General features: G+C 49.2%; 1 long non-coding RNA gene across 1 annotated transcript; it reads left to right on the top strand.

The window, feature by feature from the left end:
- The first annotated feature begins 6,237 nt into the window (after positions 1 to 6,237).
- On the top strand, positions 6,238 to 7,864 carry LOC123142859 (uncharacterized). The gene is made up of 3 exons (XR_006470601.1): positions 6,238 to 6,362; positions 6,871 to 6,927; positions 7,466 to 7,864. It is a non-coding gene; the product is annotated as an uncharacterized lncRNA (long non-coding RNA).
- The last annotated feature ends 9,439 nt before the right edge of the window (positions 7,865 to 17,303 follow it).

The following is a 17,303-nucleotide window of genomic DNA, read 5'->3' on the forward strand; positions in this document are numbered from 1 at the left end:
CCGGACCCCCTTGGCCAAGTTGCAGTCAAAAAGCGATGACGCCATGAACCGAGAGCCGAGTTACACAGTTGACACACATCTGAATCTGCCATATTTCTATTCGCCCTCACGTCCGCTGTTGGCAGCTGAGACTTTAGCTAGCCGCCAAACAAATACCTTCACTTTGGAGGGTACGTCAATGTTCCACAGTTTGGACCAACTTTTACGCATACGCTGTTCATCGGAGCACCCTTGTCGTTGCTCAAGCCAGCCAGTCCTCGCGCTGTTTTTTCGTGTCAACAAGCAGCCTATAGGCAGACCTGACTGTGAATCTCCCAAGATTTTTCATCATGCCAAGCCCACGAATCCTCCTGGCTAACTGTGCTCAAGGGAATGTTCAACACCGCCTGTGTTTTGATTTTCGGTTTAAGATTTTTTCACCCCAGGCTAAGATGGCCGAATTTAGGTATTTTTTTAAAAAAATGGCCGAAATTTCACCAAAATTTAACCGAAATTTGACCAATTTCGGCCGAAAGATAGATTTCGCCCCAGACCAAGATGGCCGAATTTCGGCCGAAATCTTTTTTTTTTCGGCCAAAAATCAAAACACACCACCGCCTTGACATCCATGGGAAGAAGATGAGCTCGAACTACCTGATGGTTCCATGAGCAGCTAGCAGAATCCATCAGATCACTGACCCTTTGCGGTGGATTAGCTGATAAAGCACATACATGCCACAACCCGAAATCCCTAGCTAGGGATCCAATTGTCTCCAAGAAAACTAGCCGAATAATCCCAGGTTTCAGAGCATCACGTCCCTCGCACTGAAGGGCGAGGTCTAAGTTCCGCATGCAATACTGAATCTTGAGGGAGCGCTGAGAGATGATGGATCAGGGAGAACTCGCCAAGCTTGCCGTGCAAGGAGGGCGAGATTAAAAAGTTCGATGTCCCTAAATACCCATCCACCATCACGCTTCGGACGACACATCGACTTCCCTGACTCCCTACAAGGCCGTCTACAAAGTTCAATTCGAGAAGCCCAAGGCCGCTCGCAACATCTGCACACTGTCTCCTCCCCTTTCGTCGACCCCCGCCGCCAAACCTCTGCGCCGACACTCCCCCTCACCAAATCCCTTTCTCATGCATGCAGTCTAGATGACGAGGAAATCGACGCTGCGCCGCAGCCTCGCCGTCCCCCCTGTGGCTGCGGGATCCGACGGCGACGGATCTCACGGGATGATGACGCGAGCGCGGCGGCGGCGGCTTAGCCTCCTCGCACAATGGAGGGATTGGGCCAACCTGCTTCCTCTGGACCTCGTCGAGGAGATCTCCGGCCGGCTGCTCTCCATCGACGTGGCAGAGTACCTCCGCTTCCGCGCCGTGTGCAGCCCATGGCGCGGACTCACCGCCGACCCGCGGACAGCAGGCCTCCTGCACAGCCGCTTCCGCCCCCGCAACTGGATGGTGCTCTCAATCATCCCTGATGCCGAGACCCACCGCCGCATCCTCAACCTGGCCACCGCGGCCTCCCTCGGCGTCGACCTCCCGGCGCTCTCCAGCCACTGCCACATCTGCGACGTCGACGGCCCTCGTCCTCTACCACAAGCCCACCACGACCATCCGCCTCCTTGACCCACTCACCAGCGCCCTCACCGAGTTCCCGGCAATCTCAAGCATCGTTCCCGCCGTCCCCCTGGACCACCACACCGTTTTGTTAAAGAATCCCCTGGGCACTATTCCGAGGGCGATCAATGGCGCAGCTTTTGACGACTCCACCTCCCCGCCCACACTCCTGCTCTGCCTCAGAGGCGGTCTGGCCACCATCATCTTCGCCATACCTGGTGATGCACACTGGACGATGGTGATCCCAGGCCGGTCCACCCACCCCAGGAACTATGAACATCAACAGTTACTATTCTTCACATTGCTCTCCCTCGGAGGACGCTGCTACATCAGCTCGCCGGAGGGTTCAGTCTACCTTATGGAGCTGGAGCCGCTACCTCGCCTGGTGGATGTGGTTGACGAGCGCCGCTTTGCCGAACCAGATAACATTTGGCGCGAGCACATAATGTCGTTCCTGGTCAGTGGCACCGGCGGGAGGATGCTGATGGTGCGGTACTGGAGCGGCATGGAGCGCTTCGGCGGCGTTGAGGCTTACAATCCAGAGGAGCTATTCATGGTGCGCGGCATCACCAGCTGCATTGAGGTGTTGCAGGTGGACATCGCCGGCAGGAGGCTGCTCCCCGTGAGGAGCCTTGGCCGGCATGCGGTGTTTATTGGCCTGACGCACTTCAAGATGGCAACGGGGATGAAACCCACCGGGTTTTGCTTGCCCAAACCCATCCCCACGAGAAAATCGCAAACCCGTCCCCGTCCCCATCAACGTGCACGGGGTTAAGTTTTTGCCCGTCCCCTAAACCCGTCGGGTTTTCAAAACCCACGGGGAACCCTTCCACGCGAGCAGTCAATGAAAACAACAACATTTGAAAGAAAAACATGAGCATATTACAGCAGCAGGCGACGGCTGGGGGACCTAGGTTTAGGTTTAGGTGTTGTGTGGTGCGGGAGAGAGAGGCTTGAAGAGCGAGTGACACTGTAGCGACCGAGCGTGGGGTTGGTTTATACTCCAGGGCCTCGACACTGTGGGGCTCAGCTGCTCGGGCACTGTGGCTTTGGGCCACTTGAGTCAAGATGGATCAGTGCATGCTAAATAACGTATTTTGGCGGGTTTTATCGGGTTTCGGGTTCGGGTAGTACTCAAACGGGTTTAAACCCGCGAAACATATTGAGTTTTATAATGTACCCACGAGCAGCCCCATGGGGATAGAAAGTCGCCCATCCCCGTCCCCTAATAAGGTAAAAACCCGCGGGGACGCAGGTTTCGGGGCCCATTGCCATCTTGAGACGCACTGCTTGCACATCTCTACAAAAACATTCCCATCCATTTCTGCCGACACGATATACCTGGGCTGCCATCATCAGCAATTCCGTGGGTTTGGCATCTATCATATCAATAACAAGAAGAATCACCCGAGGACCGAGCCTAATGACAAGCTCGTCTTTGATATATCCCGGTATTTATATCAACCGGCTGCCAGCCCCTACAACCTTGATGAATATCTTGTATTCTACGTGTGGACCGTAGACACAGGTATAGCAAGGCATGTATCAATCATACCAGCTGTCTCTTTCGCTAGAGTCCTCTCTAGTCTCTAGTGCATTGTGCATATATATGTATCCGTGTGGCTGCCTATTTAATTTGGCATATGTGTGATCGATCAATCATGACAGCAGCTAAAGAAAAACTTTTGCTCTGTATATACTTATTGGTGTAATTTTTGCAATCTAAATGAAGTGCCTGTTTAACATGTTTTTGTTTTTATAGAGACTTGCTCTCTGATTTGCTCTAGATGTCATTGGTCAAGTATGATAAGCACTTTTTTTTTCCCCATTCTGCTTATGCTAGAACCATTTGGTTTGGCTCTCCATTGGCTTCGCAGACTGATAATTTGCGCAGTTCTTGTGTGCAAGTCCTATGCTCTCTAATTAAGCACCATTCTTCTAAGGTAAACACTGACCCTTATATTTTTACATCCTATGGCAAATATGGAAAGGTTAGACATAGCTTCAGATTTCAAAGAAAAGATTGGACTGTCCACTTTGTTATTTTCCAGGCGAATGCAGCAAGCCCAAAAGGCCCAATATGAGTAATTTGATTTGGGGGACAACACTCTGTTAGCAACCCTGCTAGAACCCCTTTGAATAATCTCTCAACCCTTGATTATTATTTATGCAAAATTGATAAGTTCTTGGCATCTTGTTATCTTAGAACCGAGAACATGTTCCTCCCTGCAAATTTACGCTTATGCTAATTGTTCATTGCTTTGAGTGATGTTCAACAGCCTGAAGATGTTTTGTTATGTCATTTGTTTTGCATCAGAGAAAGAAGGGAATTCAGTAGTATTTGTTCTCGGTGATCGGTTTAAAACATGACTATTTTTTTCATTGTGTTGTTTAGCTAAGATTTATGTTTAGCAGTGGAGCATCCGCACAGCACACTTTTGTAAAAGGCGATTCAATTCACATGGCTTCAGTTTTGATTACGCAATGTGGTCCTTTGTTTCTCCCTCTTTCTTTTTCAGAACTTTCAGGCTTGGCTTTACATTTATTTCACTTTAAGAAGCAATCTGAACAATGCATTTTTTAATGGTTTATGCTATCTGTGTGCAAGTGCTCAGTTCATCCTCACCCAATATTTCGTTTAGGCGGGATTTGATTGGCCCCCGACTTATGTCATGGCACAATCTTTTATCCTGTCTGGATTCGATTAATATTAGACAAGGCCGGGATGTGTTTCGCTGGAACCTTACTACATCAGGGTCATTCACAGTAGACTCTATGTACCGTGCACTCATGCATTCTGAGGTACCGGTGAGTAACAACAAGAAAATCTGGAAGTCGAAGATTCCACTAAAAGTTAAAATCTTCATGTGGTATCTTCCTAGGGGAGTTGTTCTAACCAAAGACAACCTCGCACGACGCAACTGGCCAGGGAGTAAGAAGTGTTGTTTTTGTACTCATGAAGAGACAATCAAACACCTCTTTTTTCAATGCAAGTGCACGTACTACGTGGTCAATCATCCAAATAGCGTCAAATTTGTATCCGCCCACAAGTGTCGCCAATATTTTTGGTCACTGGTTGGACGATATTCCAAATAGATTCAAAACGCTAATACGGGTGGGAGCATACGCCTTACTATGGTCGCTTTGGCTATGTAGAAATGATTTGGTTTTCAATGATAAAAATGCTTCTCTCTTTGCGGGTTATTTTCCGTTGTACGCACTCGCTTCGTACGTGGTCTACGCTACAATGAGTGGAGTACCAACCGCTGTTCAAGGCGGTGTCTACGCGGTTGGAGCAGGTGGCTACGGTGGTTTTTACCCAATATGGATGGCAGCATAATCTCCGTATCGGTCCACCATCCCTTGCGACATAGGCATAGTGTCGGTCTATAGGACTCTACTGTCGCCGATTTGTGGTTTTTTTTCCATTCATTTTGTCAGACTTTCCGTGTTGGGCTGTGTGCATCCTAATTATGCAGAGGCCGGGTGTTACTCATAATGCTTTGTATCCGCTTGATGCTACATTTCGAGATAATAAAAGTGCCCTTTATCGAAAAATGCTATCTGTGTGCATCTAAGGTTATATGGGCCGGGGTTGGAGCCTTAAAACTTGACCATGTTTTTTTAATAATAAGCTCAGTCTTGCTGAGATAATAGAAAAATGCTTGTTGTTGTTGTTGTTGTTGTTGTTGTTGTTAACTTCTCCTCAAATATATGCAATTGGATATTTATACAGAAAAAAGGCAGGATCAATTTGTTAGACTAATGACTTTCTTGTCGTAAACTTGTGTACACCCTCTATTCCTAAATGTAAGATGCTTTGGCAGTTTATAAACTGCCAAAACATTTTATAAACTGCCAAAGCATCGTACATTTAGGAAGAGAGGTAGTACATATTGAACTTATAATTTTGTGTGTGTAACAATTGTTTAAATTTTCCCATGGTTTTTTACCTTCAGTTTATTCTCTCCATTTTGTGTCTCTAGTCTCTAAAAGTATGGACGTGCACGGCATTGTATTGCTGTAAGGTTTTTTTTAGAACATCCCTGTAATCAGGCAAGATGCACCATTGCAAATTTGCAATGGACAATTTCTCTCAACCTTGTCATTTCCTAGTGTAGGTATATGTTTCAATTTATTTATTTATCATCTCCGAAACAGGCATTAGATGTGCTTCATCTGCTCGCGTATACGTTTGGTGGTGTCTGGACATGATAACTTCATCAAGTGCAGTTTCTACGGTGGTGAAGCTGGAAACTGATGGAACACAATGCTGCTCTTTGAAAAATGCAGGAAAGATGTGAGCATACCGATTTGCGGAAACGGACATGTATAATCCTTTGAACGTATCTGTTGCTGAGAGAAAAATGAGGTCGCAATAGCAATGTGTTCTGTTTATCAAACCCTTGCAGAAAAACTAATAGACCACTGTATGTAAAAATGCATCCTAAGACTAATTAGTTGATTGCTTAATCAAGTGCTAATAGTGGATGCTCTTCTCCATTCTTTCCCAGGATCCTTAATTATGGGAAGCAATTAAGGCTTTTCCTTATTTTTCTGTTCCTTTCTATATATATCTCTCTCCCAGAAAAAACGGAGCAGCTCTCTCACCCGCACACCTCTCCCCAATCCCTACGGATGCCCGTCGGTCCTCCGCTGCCGCCCCATGCGACGCACAGTCGCACACCATCTTCTTCTCCTGCCCCACGCGACCACCACCTCCCTCTTCTCCCTCGCCTCGCTCTGTCTCAGCTACGAGGTGGGTAAACTTTGTGCAGTTCTTGGAATTGGTAAATTATATATTGACTGTGTTCCTGCTAGGTTGCTATTTTCTTTTATTCTATAATTGAGCATGGCATTGATTTAAAACTCGCGAACACTGCTGCATATCTGAATATTGAAAATTCACTACTGACATGGGAAAACTGTATGCCTAGATCTAGACCTTGCTAACTCAACCATTTCGTGTTAAACTGAAGTGCGAATCAGGTTTGTTGACTCTTATGTATGTGTATGCCTACATTGCCCACAAGACCTTACTGTATATGATGATCCATTGCCAGCCATACAAAGGTTCCAATTTTGAATTTTGCAAGTTTAGTACAGGTTTTATTTTATTTCACACCTCCTTCTGTATGGATAGTGTGTGTGTTTGGCATTTGAATGATGACTATGTGAAATTCATGAAAAATGTGAGGCATCTACAGGATTTGATTTTGATCATTAATTAAAAAGGATGGTCAGGCTTGATGTTTTCTAATACGCAGGTCAGAGCAGATGGCGATGACGTGCTGCCTTCCCCCTGCTTATAAATGTTACTGCTGGTATTCGTCCACCATCTGATCTTCATCTGAATTTGAGAACAAATTGATGTAACATTTGTTCTATTTTTCTTTGCAACTCTTGAACTGTAACGGGAGGGCAAGTATTTTTTTTGAATGAACGAATAGGGCAACTATATCTCAGCATTTTTCCATAATGTTCATGGAAAGATATAGACATGTTCTTCCTCTGTTTTGCTTATCTGTTTACATGCTTGCAGTACATAGTTAAATGACCTGAAATGGCAATTTCAGAGAAAGAGGAACAAGAAGCTCTTCTGGGTCTGTGTTTTTGCACCTGTACTTGCTGTTACGCCATCACTTCTGTACTTATCAGTTAAATATTGTAAAACATCTTCTATTTCTGTGCATATACAAGTCCTCGTAGTCACGAATCATTTTCTGTTTCGTATTGTCCATAATAGGAAGCTGTTTTATGCAGGTCTGAATTAGTACTAATTTATAATTTTGGTAGTCCACAGAACCAAAATCCACTAACCTCTCTTTTGCCGGTACTTACAATTTATATTGTGCTATGCAGATGTGGAATTGGATTTATAGAAGAAAAATAAGATCCGAGAGGTGAACCAGTTCACTTCTTTTTCTGTCTACACTCAAGATTTTGTAGAAGATAATAAGATTCGAGAGGTGAAGTAGTTCACTTTGCTTTTCTGCCTACGTGCCTAATCAGGTTACACAATATTTATTGGGAAAATTGCTTTGCACCATTGATGCTGCAAATTAGTAGCCAACCTCTTCGTCTTGATTTTTTAGAAGTTCACTCACGTTAGAAGGGGACCAGGATTACCTTATATTCAGCATTGTTCACATAGACTAGATTTTTTGACGATGAAGCAGCCTGACATTTGAAAACCTATCCTTGAATCATGCTGGTTTGTGTGCTGCAATTTGCAACTGGAGAGGTTCGAACGTCTGGCCAGTTGAGCACTGCCTATTTGTCTGAACCTGAAATTTAGAAGTCACTTTAGTTTTCATGACACAACAATTTCTATGTTTAGAGTAATGTCCACCCATCATGTTAAAGCAATTTCTCTGGTGCTAAATTAATCCCAAACAAATGTTACCAATGTGTAAAACAAAACAATCTGATTATGTTCATTTAGGTTTCTTCAGATTATCATCGTTATCCCCATTTCTAAACTTTTGAGACTCTGCCCTATTACATGTACAGTGGAAGACTTCTCTTTCTGATTGAATCTGGATCTAAAGAAGCATAAGCATGTACAGGAACTGGTGGTTCATCTTGCTGCTACAAATGGACTGCCCGATTTTATCCATGTGTTGGACTAGATGATATATGATGATTTGAACCTTGCACCGGTAGGGTTTCCGCAACACTATATATGATCTAAACAATGGCTGAAAATATTTATTGGAGCATTTGTTTCAAACAAATTTGTAGAAAGATATTCCTAATATTTTAGTTCGTAGGATATATTTTAGACAGTACCGCTTTAATATTGTGTGCTCAATTGTTATTGTAGTTAACAAATATTCAAAATTTTAGTGAAAATGTACATCAAATAATATAGTACTCTTTCTGTCTCAATATACGAGTCATTTTTTTTGTCTAGATTGAGACCAAAAGTCGTCCTACATTTGAAGACAGGGAGTAGTTATTAACATTTATAGTGGTTATTAACATTTTTATTTGTCAAGACGTGCGTTGCACGTGCACTTTTACTAGTTATTATAAAACGTTCTAACTTTTATGTTCATACCAAAATTCATCATACAAAAATACATATCAACTATAGCAAACATCACTATGCAGTAGCAAAAATATATTGTTGCACGCATATGTGTTGGGGGGGGGGGGGGGGGGGGGGGGATCATCACAACTCAAATCATTGGACGAGCTAAACTTTATGTTCCATAACCAAATTATCTTACATCTGAGATCTAATATCCTTCTCTCACATCACTACACAATTGTCTAACATATATATCTCAATTATATATCTACCAATATAACACTTGGCTTCCTGTATAAGCAGAGCAAGTGGTACTTGGCATTTTTGCCATTTTGAAGAAAGGAAATAAATATTGTAAGCCCAGTATGCCATTAGACTGCGATGGGCTGATAGCGCCCACCGTCACGGGCGGTCAAGTGCGGTTAGAATATCAAATGGCAATTCCATTGTCAAGCATCGATTATAGTGTTTTTTGGGGCATATGCCAAGTGCTTCCTGTAAGAGCATCTTCAGCCGTTGGCCCCTCAGAAGGCGCTAAAAATCACCCCCTGGGACGCACCGGCGCTAAACCGCATGCTGGGGGTGAGATGCCCTCCAGTCGCGGCGCACACGCTTTTTTGAAAACTCACAAACACAGCGCAAATTAAACCAAACTTCGGCGAGTTCGTTCATATTTAAAATATTTTATAAAAAAAGAAAAAAATGCTACTAGTATGCTCCTCGCCGTCTCCCTCGCCGCTCCTCGCCGCCCGCCGCCCTTGCAGTTCTACATGCCGAGGAGGCTGTAGAACCGCGTGTAGTCGTCGCCGCCGCCGCCGTCGTCGTCGTCGCCTCCGCCGCGGCCGCCGTCCCTGCTGCAGCCCTCCCCGGTTGGCGTGGCTTGTTGGACGGTCCGGCGGCGTCCTCGTCGTCGTCGCTGTCGAGGATCACGACGCCGTGCTCGTCCTCGCGCCCATGTTTGCGGGCGGCTATCTCCTCCAGGGCCCGGCGCTGCCGGACCATCTCGTCGCGGAGGTAGCCGTCGCACGCCCATCGTAGGGCGTCCTCGTCGGAGAAGCCGCGCCGGGCTATCTCCTCGTACTCCAGGGGGTGGTGGGCTCCGGTTTGGGCGCGACGAGGACGAGGCGTCCCGAGGCGGGGGTGGAGTCGGGCGGGGGTGGAGTCGGGGATGCGGACACCGGAGCTGCGGGTGCGCCGGCTGACAGGCATGTCCTGGTGCTCCGGCTTGACGGGGCGGAGGCAGGGAGAGCCGGTCGACCGACCGGACGAGGAGGAGGACGCCACGGGGTCCATGCGCCTCGGCGTCCACGAGCTCCCACGGCGGCGAGAGAAGGACGGGGCTCGGGGTACTCCAGCCTCGGCGTGTTGCCGCCCTCGATGTACTCGAGGACGGCCTCCAGCGTGCGGCCGGGCACGCCCCACCATCGGCGCCGCCCCTCGGAGTTGAGCCTACCGGAGGGCACGACGCCGTTGGTGGCCTCGAGCTGCTCGGCGTGACGGCGGCGGAAGTACGGCTCCCAGAGCGGGCTGTTGGGGACGTAGCGCGGCCCCTCCCTCGTCGCCCGCGGCAAAGAGGCGCGGATACGCGCGATCTCCGCACGCCGCGCCGCCCCGGTGGGCGGTGGTGGCACCGGGACCCCGCCGGCGCTGATTCTCCACGCCCCGGGCACCCGCATGTCCGGCGGGACCGGGTACTCGGCCTCGAAGAGGAGCCGAGCTTCGTCCTCGTGAAGGTGGCGGCGACCGAAGCCGTTCGCCGCCGCGCCGTCGCCTGGGAATCGTTCGGCCATTTCTTTGAACTGGGGACGGCTAGGGGAGAGGGAGGAAGGGGGAGAGAGGGCGCGTCGGCGGTGGAGACTCTGTGCGTGCCACCGGCGCGCTGGGGGTCGGCTTATATAGGCGGAGGCGCCGCGCGCACGCGTGGCTGCCGCGTCTAGGCGCGTCGTCACGCCTTCACTGCGCCGCCCGTGAGGCATCAATGGCGGAGGCTGATCGGCGTGGCAGCGCGCGGCAGCTTTGGCATTGATTCGCCGCAGGAAACGAGGCGATGAGGACGACGAAGCGGCGAGAAGCGAGACGAGTCGCTGGCAAGGAGGGCCCGCGGCTCTTTCGCGCCAAAAACGATTCGCCTGGACACCCCCGAGCGCCCCCAGCACGCCGGGTTCGGGTTGGGTCCGCCGGCGCCAATTTCGGCCCGAGCCGGCGAAAATTGGGCCCTTGGGGGCGCGACTGGGCCGATTTTTTTGGCGCCGGCGGCCGAAAAGTCGCCTGGGGGCTTTGTTGGGGGCGCGGCTGGAGATGCTCTAAAACGGTCTTTTTTTGAGCCGTACACGGGTTAGTCCGATATATCAAAGACTCTGTAGTTGCCTTGTGTTTGTGGATTGTACTAGGCTTACACGGGTCTAAGCCGGGTACCCGAAAAGGGCACTCGGCTTATGCCCAAACACTAGCCAATACATGTTTTCCCGAGAACTGGATGCGGTATCAAGCATGTCTTCTTCTTTCCTTACAATCCAACCCACCATTTATTTATGGGCGCTGCTACGGATCAGGCGGATGATTTCTATCCTGCCTCCACAGCCATCCAATCCTTCCCTGCACAGCCGTTGGATTCACAATGAAGCAACAACGTGAGCTGCCACAGAAGCATTATTGCCTGGATTCACAAGCAGGAGCCGTAGCCGCACCCTCCCCTCGTCGACGGAGTGGGCGTTCAGCAGCAACGTCACCGTGGTGATCCACCATTGCAGCACCAACACTGGCGCGGTGGTGCTTCAATGCAGCGCCGGTGGCCGGTCGCAACTCCAGCCATGCTTCATTGCAGCCTTGATGCTGGCGCGACGATGCTCCAACGCAGCGCCAACCGCGCATCGCAGCTCCAGCCATGCTTCATTGCAGCCTCGACGCCGGCGCGACGATGCTCCAACGCAGCGCCGGTGGCCCGTCGCAGCTCTGTCCATGCTTCATTGCAGCCTCTTCACCAGTGCGGCGGTGCTCGATCCAACGCAACGTCGACAGCCCATCGCAACTCCGGTCATGCACTCATGCTTCATTGCAGCTTGTCACCGGTGCGGTGGTACTCCAACGCAGCGCCGACGGCCCGTCGTAGCTCCGGTCATGCACTCATGCTTCATTGCAGCTTGTCACCGATGCGGTGGTGCTCCAACGCAGCGCCGACCTGTGTTTTGATTTTCGGTTTGAGCTTTTTTTCGCCCTAGGGCGAGATGGCCGAATTTCGGCCATTTTCAAAAATTTCGGCTGAAATTTGACCAAATTTTGACCAAATTTAAGCAATTTCGTCCTAAATATACTTTTCGCCTCAGGCCGAGATAGCCGAAATTCGGCCGAAATCCACTTTTTGCGGCCGAAAATCAAAACACAGGCGTCGACGGTCCGTCGCAGCTCCGTTGGTGCTCCAACGCAACGCCGGTGGTCCGTCGCAGCTCCGGCCATGCTTCATTGCAGCCTCAATTCCGACGCGGCCGGGCTCCAACGCAGCGCTGGCGGCCCATTGCAGCTCCGGCCATGCTTCATTCCAGCTGCGACACTGGCACATGGTGCTCCGACACAGCGCCGACGGCCCATCGCAGCTCCAACGACAAAAGCCGGCGATGCTTCATTACAGCATGAGGTGGTAGCGAACGGCGACCGTTGTGGCCGTTGGGCAGAGTGGGCATCATGCGGCTGGCGGCGGCAATCCCTCCTGGCTCCTAGCTATCGTGGTGGTGCTCTCGCAATGGGAGCATCAGCTCTCTCTCTCTAGCCATGAAGAACGAGGAGGAAGGGGAAAAGGAGAAACGGGTGGAGAAGGAAGACTGCATAGGACATAATAAGGTTGGGGAGGGAGCGGTGCGTGGGCCTTATTGGGACACGTGGCGCAAAGAGGAGCGGTTTGCGGGGCGGAGAAATCAATGGGATTAAATAGAACGTTTTCCTTTATATTCATTTAAAACGAGAGTTACGTCCTTTACAATGAGAAAAGAGGGATCATCGAGTATCACGCATGTCCTTGTTAGAAGCTACCCAAGCATCATCAAAAGAGCGTTTGTTCGCAGCAAGGAAATATACTTTGGCAGTGTGTGTACTCGATCGTAAAGGGCGAGTGCAGTAGTCCATGGGCCGCATTTCTCAACTGAAGAAGCCCGCAGCCCCTCGCGGCAAGAACAACAAATTTGACCCGTGGACGAAACAATATCACAAAATGAACCGCTGACGAAAAAAATTCACTTGACTGACCTTTTTATGTAGCGTCCGACATATAGGCGTCACACTATACTATGTAATGCCTATCTCTCAGGCGCTACACACCTAGACAACGTCGCATCCTAGATTACCTCAAAAATACTAAGTAATGTGCAACGCCTGAGAGCTAGACGCTACACTATACAGTGTAGCGCCTAGCGTCAAGGCGTTGCACTACTGGCATGATGCAACTAGCGCCACACGGGGCCAGGAGCAATCATGCTCGAGCAGCCGAAGATTTGTTTTTCTCCTCTTTTACTTCTGCACATGGATTACTGTTTGTCTAGGAGTACTATATTATATTATCTTCAAAGCATCTGTAGATCAAAAGTAGTACTACTACTAACGCAAATGAGTTAGTGTTGCACCACGATCTTCCAAATTCAGTCAGCGATTCTACTAATACTTCCACATGCGGACACATCGATATGGACCGATCGGCCGGCCAGAAAAACACCAAAGTCTGATTTGCCACTCTAGCTAGCTCTGGGTGTCAAGCATCGAAATTTCATGAATCCACTATAGTGCAACGCCTAGACCCTGGGCGCTAGACCCTAGGCGCTACACTATACAGTGTAGCGCCTATCTCTCAGGCGTTGCATACTGACTTGGTATTTTTGAGGCAATATGGGGTGTGACGTTGTCTAGGCGTGTAGCGCCTGAGAGATAGGCGTTACACAGTATAGTGTGACGCCTACCTATCGGGCGCTACACGAAAGGGTCAGCCGGGTGAAAAAATTTCGTCAATGGTTCATTTTGTGATATTGTTTCGTCCACATGTCAGAACAGTGATTTTTGCCGCCCCTCGCGACGCCGGACTCCCGCCCGCATATTTGCCTCCCTCCTCTCTGTCCCCGCCGCCGCCGCCAACGCCAAACCTGCGCCCCGCCTCCCGAGTCCCGAACACACCAGGCCGCTACGATGACGAGGCAACGGTGGCTGCGCCGGAGCCTCGCCGTCCCTCCCGTGGCTGAGGGATCCGACGTCGACGGATCTCACGGGATGATGACACGAGCGCGGCGCCGGCGGCTTTGCCTGCTCGCAGAATCATCCGAGCGCGAGCGATTGGCCAATCTTGGCGCGACAGATGAATCATCGGCAAGGGAGACGACGGAAGCGCGTCGTCAGGTCCACTTCGGCCCGGAGGAATGGAGGGATTGGGCCAACCTGCTTCCTCTGGACCTCGTCGAGGAGATCTCCGGTCGGCTGCTCTCCCTCGACGTGGCCGAGTACCTCCGCTTCCGCGCCGTGTGCAGGCCATGGCGCGGACTCACCGCCGACCCGCGCACGGCAGGGATCCTCGACAGTCGCTTCCGCCCCCGCAACTGGATGGTGCTCTCCATGAACCACGAGGCCGAGCCCCACCGCCGCCTCCTCAACCTGGCCACCGCGGCCTCTCTCGCCATCCACCTCCCGGCGCTCTCCACCCACTGCCACATCGGCGCCGCCGACGGCCTCCTCGTCCTCTTCCACAAGCCCACCAAGGCCATTCACCTCCTCGACCCACTCACCAACACCGTCACCGAGTTCCCAGCCGTCTCCAACATCATTGTCGCCGTTCCCCCCTATAGTGAACGTTACATCCCGAAGTTGTTGCAGAATCCCCTCCGCGTTGTTCCGAGGGTGATCAATGGCGCATGTTTTGACGACTCCACCTCCCGGCCCACACTCATCCTCTGCCTGAGAGCCGGTGTAGCCACCATCATCTTCGCCAAACCTGGCGATGCGCACTGGACGCTGGTCAGCCCAGGCCAGATCTCCTACCCCATGTACGACAGTCATCGCAAGGTACTATTCCGCACATTGCTGTCCCTCGGTGGACGTTGCTACATCAGCTCGCCAGAGGGTTCGGTCTACCTTCTTGAGCTGCAGCCGCTACCTCGGCTGGTGGAGGTGGTTGACCAGCGCTGCTTTGCCGAGAAAGACTACATTTGGTTCAATCACATTATCTCGCACCTGGTCCGTGGCACCGGTGGGAGGATGCTGATGGTGCGGTACTGGAGAGGCATGGAGCGGTTCGGCGGCGTTGAGGCATACAATCGAAAGGAGCTATTCACAGTGGGCGGCATCACCAGCCGCATTGAGCTGTTGGAGGTGGACATCGCCGGCAGGAGGCTGGTCCCCGTCAGGAGCCTTGGTCAGAACGCGGTGTTTGTCGGCCTGACGCACTGCTTGCACATCTCCACGGAGACATTCCCCTCCATTTCTGCCGACTCAGTATACCTGGGCTGCCGTCATCAGCAATCTTATGGGTTCAGCATCTATCATATCAACAAGAAGAAGAACCACAGGAGGGTTGCAGCCAAGCACAAGTTCGTCTACGATATGACACAGGGTTATACTCCGGATGCCAGACCCTACAACCTTGACGAGTATCTTGTACACTATGTCGACCGTAGACACAACTTCAGTAAGTCATGTATGAATCATATCAGCTCTTGCTTTATCTAGCTAGAGTCCTCTCTCTGGTGTATCCGTGTGGCTGCCTGTTTCATTTGGCATGTAATCGATCAACCATGACAGCAGCTAAAGAAAAATTTCAACAGGGATCAACTTTTGATGTGCTTGCTTGGAAGACAGACATACAAATATGTAGCAAGACGCAATGAGTATGAACCTGTCAAACACTGCTTCTGAACTATGGCTAATAAGCTGAATACTGTTCTTTTTATATCAATCTCAGGGCAGAACATCGCAAGTACTATTACACAGGTTCCAATTTTAACAAGTGCTAGAAATTTTATTCTAATCTGGTGACTGGCTTGGCATTGGAGCATCCCATCGCACAGTCTAGCAAAAGGTGGTTCAGTTCACAGGGCTTCAGTTTTGAGTACGCGGTGAGGTCATTCGTAATCGTTTCTCTCTCTATCTTCTTTAAAAAAATTGAGTTTGAATTTACATTTATTTCATTTTAAGCAGTGATCTGGATGATCGATGTACTTCTTTTTTAATACCCCCTCCGTTCTTTTTTATAAGACATTTCAGACAGCTGACATTTTGAACTGTTTTGGGCGCTGCCTGAATTGTCTACAACGTCTTATAAAAGTGAATAGAGAGAGTACTTTATGCAATCTGTGTCCATCCAAGGTTATATAGGTTAGTCTTAAATTTTCACCATGTTTTTGATAATAAGCTTAGTCTTGGTCTATATTTTTGCTAAGCATTTTTGTTGGCTAAGAGATGATAGAGAAAAATGAAAATGTTATATATTAATTTACTGTTGGAATTCATAGTATAAGTGAAAAGAACTACGAGGCATACAAGCAGAGGTGCAACAATGCTGTTGCGAGTTGCAGCTGATTAGTAGAAAGAAGGGGTCTGCAGCTTGCCGGATGAAGGGAAGACCGTTTTTTAGTAGAAAAATGCCTTCATGTAGGCTTTTTGCTCTGCTTATTGTGATGTTGGAATGTAAAAACCTTCCTAGACGGCTTTATAAAGTAGTCAGAATTATTCGGTCTTTGTGTCTGTCCTTTTGTTTTGGATATGTATCATAATTCTGGAACAGTCCTGCAGGGAACATTCTCTTCGAGAAATGGAATTGGGGATCCCTTAATTCGAAAAAAATGACTATCATAGATAAGCTGCCACCATACTACTGCCCCATTAATTTTGCCAAGGCAGGTTGGGAATTCGCAGGTTGAAAAATGTGATATAGTTCAGACAAAGAAACACCACATGACATGCTTAGTTTGTTGAAGTGTCAAAGGAACGATCCATAAAAAAACACATGGATTGGTTGACAACAATTAAATCAGTTGGTTTGAACCTCCCCGTCCGTATATGGGACCGCGATACCGGGCACACCAGCCATATTCTATCCGTACAGCCTCTCCCGTGCGCGCCCAGAAACACAGGTGCGCGCACGCCACCTCAAATATGTGAGCAAGATCAGCGTGAACAACTTTCTAGAGATGGTAACTGTGCCAATAGCCCTAGCCGTTGTCGTTGTAAGTAATACAGAATAGTTCTTCAGCGAAGGGCGCTTAAACCCCTCCACTGGATGCCCGTCAATGTTGACAAAAAAGCATCACTGACGAGCTCTCATCATTCATCAGTGGTGGTACAAGAAGAACTAAAAGAAGCCCAGGGGCACCAGTTTGGCCTCACAACCACATGGTCCTGTTGTGTTACACCTTTCTAGCAAGAGTTCCCGTTATCAGAAATATGAAATATCGACCGGGGAAAAAAAATCCAAGTATCATGTTACACGTTATCAGAATGGTTTGGGTATCTTATGTCTGTTTGGGCTATTTGGCACAATATGTTTAGTTCGGTGATCTATAAAAAACATGTGATTGTTAACGCTCCACCGTATTAATGGACACATTTCATTTGCACAATTAGTTGGTAGTTGGTAGCAATAAAACCAGCTGTTATATGTAAGACAAGTCTATCTTCACATTCACAACACTCACACGCACA

The sequence above is a fragment of the Triticum aestivum genome, chromosome 6D (assembly GCF_018294505.1).
Source record: "Triticum aestivum cultivar Chinese Spring chromosome 6D, IWGSC CS RefSeq v2.1, whole genome shotgun sequence".
Classification (NCBI taxonomy): domain Eukaryota; kingdom Viridiplantae; phylum Streptophyta; class Magnoliopsida; order Poales; family Poaceae; genus Triticum; species Triticum aestivum.